The sequence below is a fragment of the Hoplias malabaricus genome, chromosome 1 (genome assembly GCF_029633855.1).
Source record: "Hoplias malabaricus isolate fHopMal1 chromosome 1, fHopMal1.hap1, whole genome shotgun sequence".
Taxonomy (NCBI): Eukaryota; Metazoa; Chordata; class Actinopteri; order Characiformes; family Erythrinidae; genus Hoplias; species Hoplias malabaricus.
The window spans coordinates 73,498,211-73,510,386 of record NC_089800.1 but is presented as its reverse complement, the minus strand read 5'-3'; positions in this window follow the sequence as shown (position 1 = coordinate 73,510,386).

Sequence of the window (12,176 nt, the reverse complement as noted above, 5' to 3'; positions counted from 1 at the left end):
CTATAGTGAAAAAAAGCCAAGGTTTACTCATGTCAAAATGAAAAATCAAGACGTCAGCATATCCCTCCCAAGACAGCCGATCTCTGCAGGTCATTATTTCACCATTCTTAATTGGCAGTAAGCTCAGGCTGCCACAAGAAGTGTTTTTCTGCTGGCAGAGCACTAAAAAAACAACGCGCCAACGCTTTTCTTAACCATGCCTCTGTCCTCAGATCTCTCCCAGATCCGATTATACCACTTTAGCCATGCTAATGAGAACACCTGAGGCTATGCAAATGTGCTCATCCTGCTAAGATCATCATCAGATTGTGGAGTTTTCTGTAGGCCGTGTGAAATAAAAGAAGGTTTCCTTCATCACACACAAGACTTGTTGACTATCTTCAACATTCTTGGCCAATGTTTTCCTTGAATAAATCCATTGTGTAGACACACTTCTGCCAAAAGTATTCGCTCATCCGCCTTTGCACCCATGTGAACTAGAGTAACATTTCATTCTTAATCCAAAGGGTTTAATATGATGTCAGCCCACCCTTTGCAGCTACAGCAGCTTCAACTCTTCTGGGAAGACTTTCCACAATTCTTAGGAGTGTGTTTATGGGAATTTTTGACCATTCTTCCAGAAGCACATTTGTGAGGTCAGACACTGATGTTGGAGGAGGTTGGACTGATGTTGGCTCATAGTCTCTGCTCTGATTCATCCCGAAGGTGTTCTATCAGGTTGAGGTGAGGGCCAGTCAAGTTCTTCCACACCAAACATGCTCATCCATGTCTTTACGAACCTTGCTTTGTGCACTGGTGCACAGTCATTTTGGAACAGCAAACCTGTGACCTGTTATAAACCTGTGACCATGGAAGTGATTGGAACACCTGAATTCAATGATTTGGATGGGTGAGTGAATACTTTTGGTAATATAGTGTATTTCTTAAAATCTTCTGAAGTTTTATGAATGGTGTGACAGATACATATTATTATCCCAGCTTAAAGTGCCATGTGTTTGTTTATAGCACAAAAGCAAGTATGGAAACATGATCATAGGTCACCGCTACATTGTTGTTAACATAAAATATAAAATAACAAAGGGACACTAAGGCAAAATTAGCATTTTTTTTCTGACATTCTTTTGCTAAGTGTTTTCCCCCCTTAAAATCCACAGTAACAGTTTATAGTACAGCTTTCTACACTCATTGTCCATTTTATCAGCATCCAGTGACCAGACAGGAGCACTTTGCATTTCTACAGTTACAGACTGAAGTACATCTGTTTCTCTGCATACCTTCTTACCAACATTCCACCCTGTTCTTCAATGGTCATGAACCCCACAGGACCACCACAGGGCAGGTATGATTTGGGCAGTTGATCATTCTGAGTGCTGCAGTGGCACGAACACAACGGCAATGTGCGTTTTGCTGGTAGGAGTGGATTAGACACAGCAGTACTGCTCTAGTTTTTAAACACTCTGTCCACTCTCTCTGATACCCCTCATTGGTCCAACTTGTAGATGTACGGTCAGAGAGCGTAGCTCATTTATGGCTGCACAGTGTGTTCTGGTTGTGCCCTAGTCCTTAATCAGTGGACATAGGACAATGTTTTTGGTCGGCGGACTATTTTCAGTCCAGCAGTGATGCTGATGGCTTTAACCACTCTAATAGCACTGCTGTGTCTGATCCACTCGTACCAGCACAACACACACTAACAAATCATCACCATGTCAGTGTCACTGCAGCGCTGAGAATGATCCACCACCACATCATACCTCTGTGGTGATCCTTCCGGGGTCCGGACCATTGAAGAGCAAGGTAAAAAAAGCAGTGGATTATTGTAGAACTACAAAGTGCTTTTGTATGTTCAGTGGAGCTGATAAAAAAGGACAATGAGTGAAGATATAAAGTATGTTTTCCCAGTCCTGTTTTTTCTGCAAAATCAAGTTGTAGAATATATGTCCCAAGTTGTAACTCTTTTGTCGCTCATTGTACATAAATCTTATGTAGATGTAGGAACTGCTCAGTAATATGTATTGATTCTTATGGAGAAGATACACCTGTACCGGGAGGTGTACCAGGACGATATACTCTAACACGTTGCATGTTACACTATATAACTTTTCTGAGCTTTTAAATGCGAAATATTAACTCATTCATTCATTCATTGTCTGTAACCCTTATCCAGTTCAGGGTTGTGGTGGGTCCGGAGCCTACCCATATTCACTGGGTGCAAGGCAGTAACATGAGTCACCAATCCACCTACCAACGTGTGTTTTGGACCGGAGCACCTGGAGGAAACCCACGTAGACACGGGGAGAACACATCAAACTCCTCAAAGACAGTCACTCAGAGCGGGACTTCAACCCACATCCTCCAGGTTTCACAGTACTGTATATTAAAAATATATGTAAAACAATTTACTGATTATAATTGCTCATTATTGTGCCATATTCAAAACTCTATAAACATTATAAATTCATTGTGAATTGGTGCAGCTAAACACTGTAGGGCGGACAGGTGGTATGTAAATCACAAAAAATGATGAGATGCATAGGTTGTTAAAATCACAATGTAGTTGTTAAAGTTACACTGCAGTGTAAAGGGTTCCAACCACTGTATGGTGTAAAGCTGTGCAATGAAAGCTATTAATGTTTCATATATTCACAAATAACAGTGTGCATATACTGTATATAACGCTCAAATGGATGTCACTGGAAGAATTAGATGTCAAAGTAAGTCACTCACTACGCATGGTTTACATTAACTCTTCTCTCAAAAGTAATTCAGTTATCATGACCAGTTCCCCCACTCTTCACTAGTGAGTGTGTGTAAAGGGTAGTCTTCTGTTCCCACTGAAGCTGAGCTGAGTGTTTCTTTCTGCTGGCAGTCTGCATGGAAAGGTTCTTCAGCTTCCCTTAAATGAGTCCTGCTCTGCAAGTCACATGGATGCAGGCTGAATGCTAACCAACCTGACGACCCATAAGCCTGCGCTCTCTCTTCTCTACTCCACTCTCGTTTTCTCCCTCCCCCCATTTTCTCTTTATGCCCCTCTCTCTAGTCCCCCCGCCAGTCTATTGAGGCTGTTATCCAAATAGCACTGAAAGCATCATCGCCATTGCTTTGTTAGTCACCCTGACCCAGCCGTCCTTAAATATGCCCACCACACAACAAGACATGAGAAATTGGAAGGGTGACTGAAAGCATAGATCTTACTGTTTAATGTTGGGGTGGGTTTGGGGGTGAGGGCTTCTGGGGGGTAGGGGGCGGGGTGGTGTTTGTTAACGAATACGTATATCACCCCAATCCCAACTGCTAACTGCCCAGACAATATATTTGCTGGGAGGAAAATGAGGGAGGCAGTGCAGTTACAGAGATTGAAATACATTCATTAACTTTCTCCTTTTTGCTAATATAAGCCTTTTAACGCCACACAACCCTGAAATTTACATTTAAATTAAATTGACTTGAGGCCAGATGAGGAGGCACCCCAGACACATCCCCTCGGGTGATTGTTATTTACTGATCCCTCTTCCACTTTGGTCCGACTCCACTCTCCACACCCCACCCCCACCACCCCATCCCCTAGTCCTTGCTGATGAGGCACTAGGACACGCTAAGGGTGGGCAATACAGCAAGAATCTCACATATACATACAAACCGGATTCCAAATAAGTTCCACTAAAGAAATTGTGAATAAAAACTGAAGGCAATGATGTGGAGGTGCAACATCTAATATTTTATTCAGAATAGAACACAAAAACAGATCAAAAGTGAATGTATCATTTTAAGGGAAAAATATGTTGTTTCAAAATTTCACAGTGTCAACAAATCCCAAAAAAGTTGGGACAAGGCCATTTTTTACCACTGTGTGGCATCCCCCCTTCTTCTTACAACACGTAACAAACGTCTGGGGACAGAGGAGACCAGTTTCTCAAGTTTAGAAATAGGAACGCTCTCCCATTCATGTCTATTACAGGCCTCTAACTGTTCAATCGTCTTGGGCCTTCTTTGTCGCACCTTCCTCTTTATGATGCGCCAAATGTTCTCTACAGGTGAAAGATCTGGACTGCAGGCTGGCCATTTCAGCACCCGGATCCTTCTCCTACGTAGCCATGATGTTGTGATTGCTGCAGAATGTGGTCTGGCATTATCTTGTTGAAAAATGCAGGGTCTTCCCTGAAAGAGATGACGTCTAGATGGGAGCATATGTTGTTCTAGAACCTGAACATAGTTCTCTGCATTAATGGTGCCTTTCCAGACATGCAAGCTGCCCATGCCACAAGCACTCATGCAACCCCATACCATCAGTGATGCAGGCTTCTGAACGGCGCGTTGATAACAACTTGGGTTATCCTTGTCCTCTCTGGTCCGGATGACATGGCGTCCCAGTGTTCCATAAAGAACTTCAAATCGTGACTCATCTGACCACTGAACAGTCTTCCATTTTGCCACACTCCATTTTAAAAGACCCCTGGCCCAGTGCAAACGTCTGAGCTTGTGGAGCTTGCTTAGAAATGGCTTCCTCTTTGCACTGTAGAGTTTCAGCTGGCAACGGCGGATGGCACGGTGGATTGTATTCACTGACAATGCTTTCTGGAAGTATTCCTGAGCCCATTCTGTTATTTCCTTGACAGTGGCATTCCTGTTTGAGGTGTACTGATGTTTAAGGGCCCGGAGATCATGAGCATCCAGTAGAGTTTTACGGCCTTGACCCTTACGCACAGCAATTGTTCCAGATTCTCTGAATCTTTTGATGATGTTATGCACGGTTGATGATGATAACTTAAAAGTCTTTGCTATTTTACGCTGGGTAACACCATTCTGGTATTGCTGCACTATCTTTCTGCGCAACAATGGTGGAATTGGTGATCCTCTTACCATCTTGGCTTCAGAGAGACACTGACACTCTGAGAAGAACTTTTTATACCCAATCATGTTGTCAATTGACCTAATTAGTGTTAATTGGTCTTCCAGCTGTTCGTTATATGCTCAATTTCCTTTTTCCAGCCACTTATTGCTACTTGTCCCAAGTTTTTTGGGATTCGTTGACACTGTGAAATTTTGAATCAACATATTTTTCCTTTAAAAAGTTACATTTACTCAGATTACTCAGACATTTGATCTGTCATCTATGTTCATCTTTTACAAATAAAATATTGACATTTGCCATCTCCACATCATTGTATTCAGTTTTTATTCACAACTTGTTTAGTGTCCCAACATTTTTGGAATCCGGTTTGTGTATATATATATATATATATATATATATATATATATATATATATATATATATATATATATATATATATATATATATATAAACATGTATCTCCATTTCTTTCCATTTTTAATTAACATCATTTGAACACAGCAGCCGTCCTTCAAACTGTGTGACAATTTCATGACGGACCAACAGAAATGTCCCAAAATTACTTGAAATTTAATCTATTTACACTGACTTCCATTGTAAAAGTAAAGAATCTTTTTTCTTTATTCTGTAATGCTTTTGGGTATATATATATATATATATATATATATATATATATATATATATTTATAGGACAGTTTTGATATTCATTTCTATGACATTATGGTGTCAGTTTTTGTGCATATTCTGATCTTAAAAGAAAAACTATGTAATATTTTTAGCTTAAAATTACAGCTTCATAATAACTGTGAGGGTTTACTGATCTGTAATAAGGAGAATAGGGCTTCTATTGTTGCTCTTCTGAATTCAACACTACAGAAACTGCACTATGTAACAGGAGCAGGAGGGTAGGAAACCTCTCCCTCTCCCTCCCCACTGAGTTTACAGCTACAGTGCTTTTAATTACACTCGAGGGACCCCAGGAGCAAAAAAAAACTGAATCTTACCTAGTGTTCGCTAAAAATATTATAAAACGTGTGTATTGTATAATGCGCACTCCAGGGTGTGTTCCCGATGGCCAATGATTCTGGGTAGGCTCCGGACCCACCGCGACCCTGAACTGGATAAGCGGTTACAGATAATGAATGAATGAATAAATGAATGAATTTCACCCTGATCATTCTCAGTGCTGCAGTGACTCTGATATGGCGGTGGTGTGTGTTGCACTAATATGAGTGGATCAGACACAGCAGTGTTGCTCAAATTTTTAAACATGTTGGTCCACCTTGTAGATGTAACATCAGAGACAGTAGCTCATGCGGCGCTGCACAGTGTGTGTTGGTCATCCTCTCGTCCTATATCAGTGTACATGGGACACTGTCAGCTGGATGTTTTGGTTGGTGGACTATTCTCAGTCCAGCAGTGACACTGAGGGCTTTAAAAACCATATCAGCCCTGCTGTGCCTGATCCACTCATACCAGCACAACACACACTGTCCTGTGGTAGTCCTGATCATTGTGCAACAGGATGAAATGAGGATAAGAAAGTGTACAGAGGAACAGATGGACTACAGTCTGTAACTGTAGAACTACAAAGTGCTCCTGTGTGGTCAGTGGAGCTGATAAAACGGACAATGAGTGTAGATACAAGGTCGGTGTTCCTGGACCACAGACTGTGAATTTTTAAAACAACAATTTCCATATATTTTGCGGAAACGTACCATTAACTTTTCCAGAAGTACTACATTCTGAATCGTGAACCTGACAAGGGAGGTGGAGTGTGTGCAATCAGTAAAGAGTCGTTGATAGGTGCTGGAAAATACTAATAACTGGAGAGAAAACTTGGGAATAACAAAATATATATTGTCCTGGTCCCCACAACATAATGGCTTACATTTTAAGATAAAGACGTGTTATAAGATTTGTATTACACATCACATGAATAAGATTAGGCTGTAGCTCAAGAATTCTGTAATTCTGAAATTAATCACAAAATAATTCCATTCACTCTTGGAATGAAATCTACATAATTATGTGAAGTCTACTTATTGACTTACGAAGCCTATGAATATCACATTTGCATATTATTATAATGATCATGTAATGTGATAAAACTTAAATCTGGGAGTAGTCTCTTTTTGTATATATTCAGAGATGCACTAAGCTGATTTGATACACTGGATTCTATATATATTTACTGGCCTTGCTCATTTTCTCCTCCCTTCCCCCAATCCCTCCTTTTCCGGTTCAGACCAATCAATGGTGGAATAAATTGAAATGAACCTAAAGCCCAGGTTTTTTGTAGCATGTGAGTGGACTATCAAATGCCTCCTATTTTACTGGCTCAGTTACATCTGGAACACAATTAAAGACCAGTCATGGTGCAGGGGGCACATAAAACATGGTATGAAAAATTAATAATGTCTGTGTTTCAATCTCAGGCCTTTTCTGGGGATGGCAAGGGATACTTGAACACAAAGTCAGCGAGATCATCAGTAGTGGAGATGCACATTTCTCTGGCATTAGCATAAATGGATCATCGATTTCCACTGATGTTCACCTTCAGTTCTGTCTCGCAGAATTGGCTAGAATAGGACTGAAAGGCCAGTGTGTGTGTGTGTGTGTGGGTTTGAGAGGGGGCTGGGGAAGGCCCACATGGTCACATTCTTTATAGACAGTAATAAAGGTGTGACCTTTCTGTGTGATCTTCCCTGCACGCATGACCCTCACCTCTTTTTGTCTCACTCACACACACACACACACACACACACACACACACACACACACACACACACACGTGCCTTGATGTAATCCACTCCAATTTCTCTGATAGCCATCCTTCACCACATGCCATTGTATGGGCTGTTTATATCACTCTGTCAAAGACCCTATAGGTTCTTTGACAGAGTGTTAAAAGCAGGGAACAGGAATTCCTAGGGTGGGAAATATGATTATATATTGTCATAAGTGTGAATAAATCATGTCACATTCTGCAAAATCTAATTGGTTAGTGTACAAAGCTGTCATCAAAGCAAAAGGAGGCTACTTTGTAGAATCTAAAGTTTGAAACATATTCTGGTTTGTTTAACACTTTTTTTCTTTACTACATAATTCCATGTGTGTTCCTTCATAATTTTAATGTCTTCCATATTCATTTACAACATAGAAACAATTTATAATATGTGGAAAATGGCCCAAAACAAAGGAAACCCTTCCTAAGTGTGTGTGTGTGTGTGTGTGTATATATATATATATATATATATATATATATATATATATATATATATATATATATATATATATATATAATGTGTGTGTGTGTGTGTGTTTACCTGTTTACACTCACACATTGTGTGACACTGTGGTGCCCATTATGTAAATCATTACATTTTAAGGTGAAATCATTTTTAAATTTCAGTCAGTGGTTAGTGTGAGCACTCACTGTCTCCAACACACTTCTTGCCACTTTATTTCAAACAGGCCTTTTATGCAAGGCAACGGAATTATTTAATGTGCCGAACAAGAGCGCAAACTGCCCATATCTATCACATCGCCCGACAGACCCCAATGAGTAGTACTGTGCTGGGGAACAGATAGATTACTTGTAATTGTAGAACTACAACATACCAACAAGGTTTTTGGTCCTGAACATTAGGAAACTGATGAGGCTACAGCTGAGTTGGCCCCTACCAATCAATGAAATCCATTTTTATTATCTTTAATACCAAGCTCAGCTTATACCTTTGTACCAAGCTCAGCTCATTTCACATAAACGATTAGAACAGACAAGAGCAAACTCCAGCCTTCAAAAGTATTATCCAGCCTAATAATGATATGAGAGCCAATAATTAGCCAATATTAAGTGTAGGTTAATAACAGGTTGTTTTCTTTATTATTTTAGTCACAGCTTAATGTTACTTGTACTAAGTACCCACTTCCACTCAGAGCTCAATCATGCAAATACACAATTAAAACAAACCATTAAGCTTTGAGCATGCCTGACAAAATATTAATGCCGCTAATTGCAGCTATGCAATGCTAATGTAAACTTCATGCTAAGTAGAGCTAGTATTCCTGCCAGAAACTGGAAAAGACAGTGACCAAAACCACACATATAACAAAAAAGGACAAATATGAATGGCCTGCAATATTATATTGTAATTTGATGTGATTTGGAATTCTATATTGCGCATTAAACATCTGTTGCTCCTCTATATTTTTTCAGTGTTAAGGGGTCCAACGGCATTTCAGAGTAAACAGCGCCATCTTGTGTTGGCAACAGGCCACACAAACCCACTTTAGACAGACTCTCTGAACGTTAAGTCTAAACGAAGAGTAAATTAATACATCGGTATTCGGTACAAGAAAGCCCTAACCCTCCATTTTATTGTCACCAAATCTCTGGACGACTGCTGAAAGTCATAAAATAAATAATAGAGACGTTTACAAAGTTACAGAGCTCTACACAAATAGCAACCAGGGCCTGAATCATTTGAGTTGGATACAACTTGTCTGCCCGCTTTCAGCATATTCCCAGTTTGTCAAATCCGAAAACTTGGAAAGAAAACCAAAAGGAAATCTCTAATATCTTAGTAGTTTTTCCTAGATAACAGTGGAATCAGATGGAAAGACAAGGAGTCATAAGAGTCACTGTGCTCAGATTTGCCAGAAAACTAAACCATATACTCTCCTTTACCTCTTTCATTGCTCTCTCTCATCTCATGTCTCTTTTTCTCCTGAGGAATTTTAAGAGAATTCACTATTACACTTCTGAGCCATTACAGAGCAAACCATAAGCAATAACATTTTCCTCTGGGAACCCTTTAACATCTTTAGACCAGGCTAATAAGCTTCAAAGATGGTCTACAATCAGGTACCATGAAATAACCATGGCCTACCAAGCAGGGTAAGGTCACCCAGAAATATGATTAGATTTCATAATGAACTGCTCACTGTTCTTTGAGCAAATCTCCACAGCATTGGTGGTGGAGCTCCCTCCAGACTTTCCTCTGGATATTTCGTTTGAGGGGAGAAAAAGTGGCTGTATCATCAGAAGATGAAGCAAACTATCTTTCAGAAAATGAAAAGAGGAAAAGAAAAGACTCCACGAGACTGAGCTGCAGGAACAGCAGTGAGGTAAACCTGTGACAGTCCTCCCCGAGGTTGGAATATTAATAAATAACAGTCTACGAACATAACCGCGTGAATTTGTTTAGAGGTGGCGTGCACTGCGCAGCTGCTCTCCACAACCTTAAAAGCCTCAGCGTCAAGGTACCATGAACCACACTTTGAAGCAGAAAAGTGAAAAGTGAACATTTACCAATGGTTTTATACGGTCTAGTATTTGTTTAAACTTCCCCAAACACACCAGTACACTTTAAAAAATATGTTTACTATTTCATTACACCTTTAAAACATGACATAGTTATTTCCAAGTGCTAAGTCAAGTTCTTCAAAGATTCAGTTCCACCTTAAATGCCGCAATATTCACAAAATCACACTAACACCGGCATATTTGACGTTTTCATTACAACTTCAACAGTGAAGCAGTTACAGGCACCTTCACAAAACTACTGCATCATTTAAGGTGACACAAAGATGTAAGCTGGAGGATAAACATCTATGTTTGATTCTTTTTCCTCTATTCCACCTTATGAACTACAGCTGTCACAGAATCAGACAAAAGCTGACATGGATGCTGGAGGGCTAATCACAAAGTTATTATGTTAAAACTGTTAATTTCTACATTATTTTTTGAATTAATGTTGTTTGTTTACACCTCATTTTGCTCTGTATATGGCTGGTTGTTTATTCTTAAACCAAAAAAGAATGAGGGAGAATGCTAATGAACAGTCAGGCGCAACTCTCAAAATATGGTCACATTTTGGCTCAGAATTCAGGTCTGAGGGCCCCTGGAAAATCTAGACTGGCTCTGAGCCTTAACGTTCTCAGCAAGGGTCCTTGAAAAGCACTATGTAAATGTCATGTTTAATAAAGATAACTTTATTAAACTGGTGTTTTGCCTGTTGTTTGCACTTGTCTTTGGGGGCTGGCTATATGTGTAGCCTAGGTAAAGTATATAAATAAATAGATTAGATGTCTCTCATGAGTAATTGTACTGTGCATATTGTAAAAATAATGTTCCACACCCCTCTTGGTGTAAATTGTGTTGTACCTTGTAATACCCGCTGCTCTTTTTCACCAACCATTACTACCTTAGCTCCAGGCCAAAAAGGGGGTGTGTGCTTATAAATCTAAGCCAAAGAGTGGGTCTCGAATGTGTAGTCTACTTCTTTATGCTGTGTACTGAAATATAGGCTGTAAATCTGGCCATTTCCAAAAAGACTTCTAAGTCATTTCCAGCATACACACTAACTCAAAGCGCCACTGGCATTACGGATCCACATCCACAGCAAGAGAAGGAGGTTGAGGTGAAGCAAGAATAAATTAGAAAGGCAAGACAGTGTGGCCTTCACTCCCCTCACACTCCAGTGAGCCTTGGGCACCCGTGACCCTGTCACTGCTTCACTGGTAGTCCTTTCTTGAACCACTTTTGGTAGGTTCTATCTACAACATATAAGAAGCTCTGCCATTTTGTACATTCTCTGATCAAAGCTTTATGAGCATCACTATTTGAACATTGCCAAAGTCACTCAGATTCTCACTCTCGCCTGTTTTTCTTGCTCAATCTAAAACAAAACATTAAAAAAAAAGCAAAAAATATGTTCATCATACAGTTCCAATCAAAAGATTGGACACACCCTCTCGGGGAGGGTTTCCTTTGTTTTGGGCCATTTTACACACATTGTGAATGTACAGTACCAGTCAAATGTTTGGACACATCTAATTCAATGTTTTTTATTTTTTATTATTTGTTTTCATTATTATTTTCTTAATTGTAAATGAAGATGGAAGACTATTAAAACTATGAAGGATCACATATGGAATTGTGAAGTAAACAAAAAAGTGTTCAACAAACCAGAATGTATTATACTTTAGATTTTTCAAAGTAGCCCCCTTTTGCTTTGATGACAGCTTTGCACACTGTCTGCGTTCTCTCAATCAGCTTCATGAGGTCGTGACCTGGAATGGTTTTCACTGAACAGCTGTGGCCTCGTCAAGAGTTAATTTGTCGAACTGCTTGCCTTCTTAATGTGTCTGAGACCATGTGTCTGTTGTGCAGAGGTAGGGGCTGGTACACTGTTCTCTCCAGTGAATAGCCCTGTTCCAACAATGACTAATGAGAAGGTGTGGCCAAACTTTTGACTGGTGCTATATGTTTTTACTCCTGAGCTATGAAGAGAAGAACACACATATTCTCAATCTT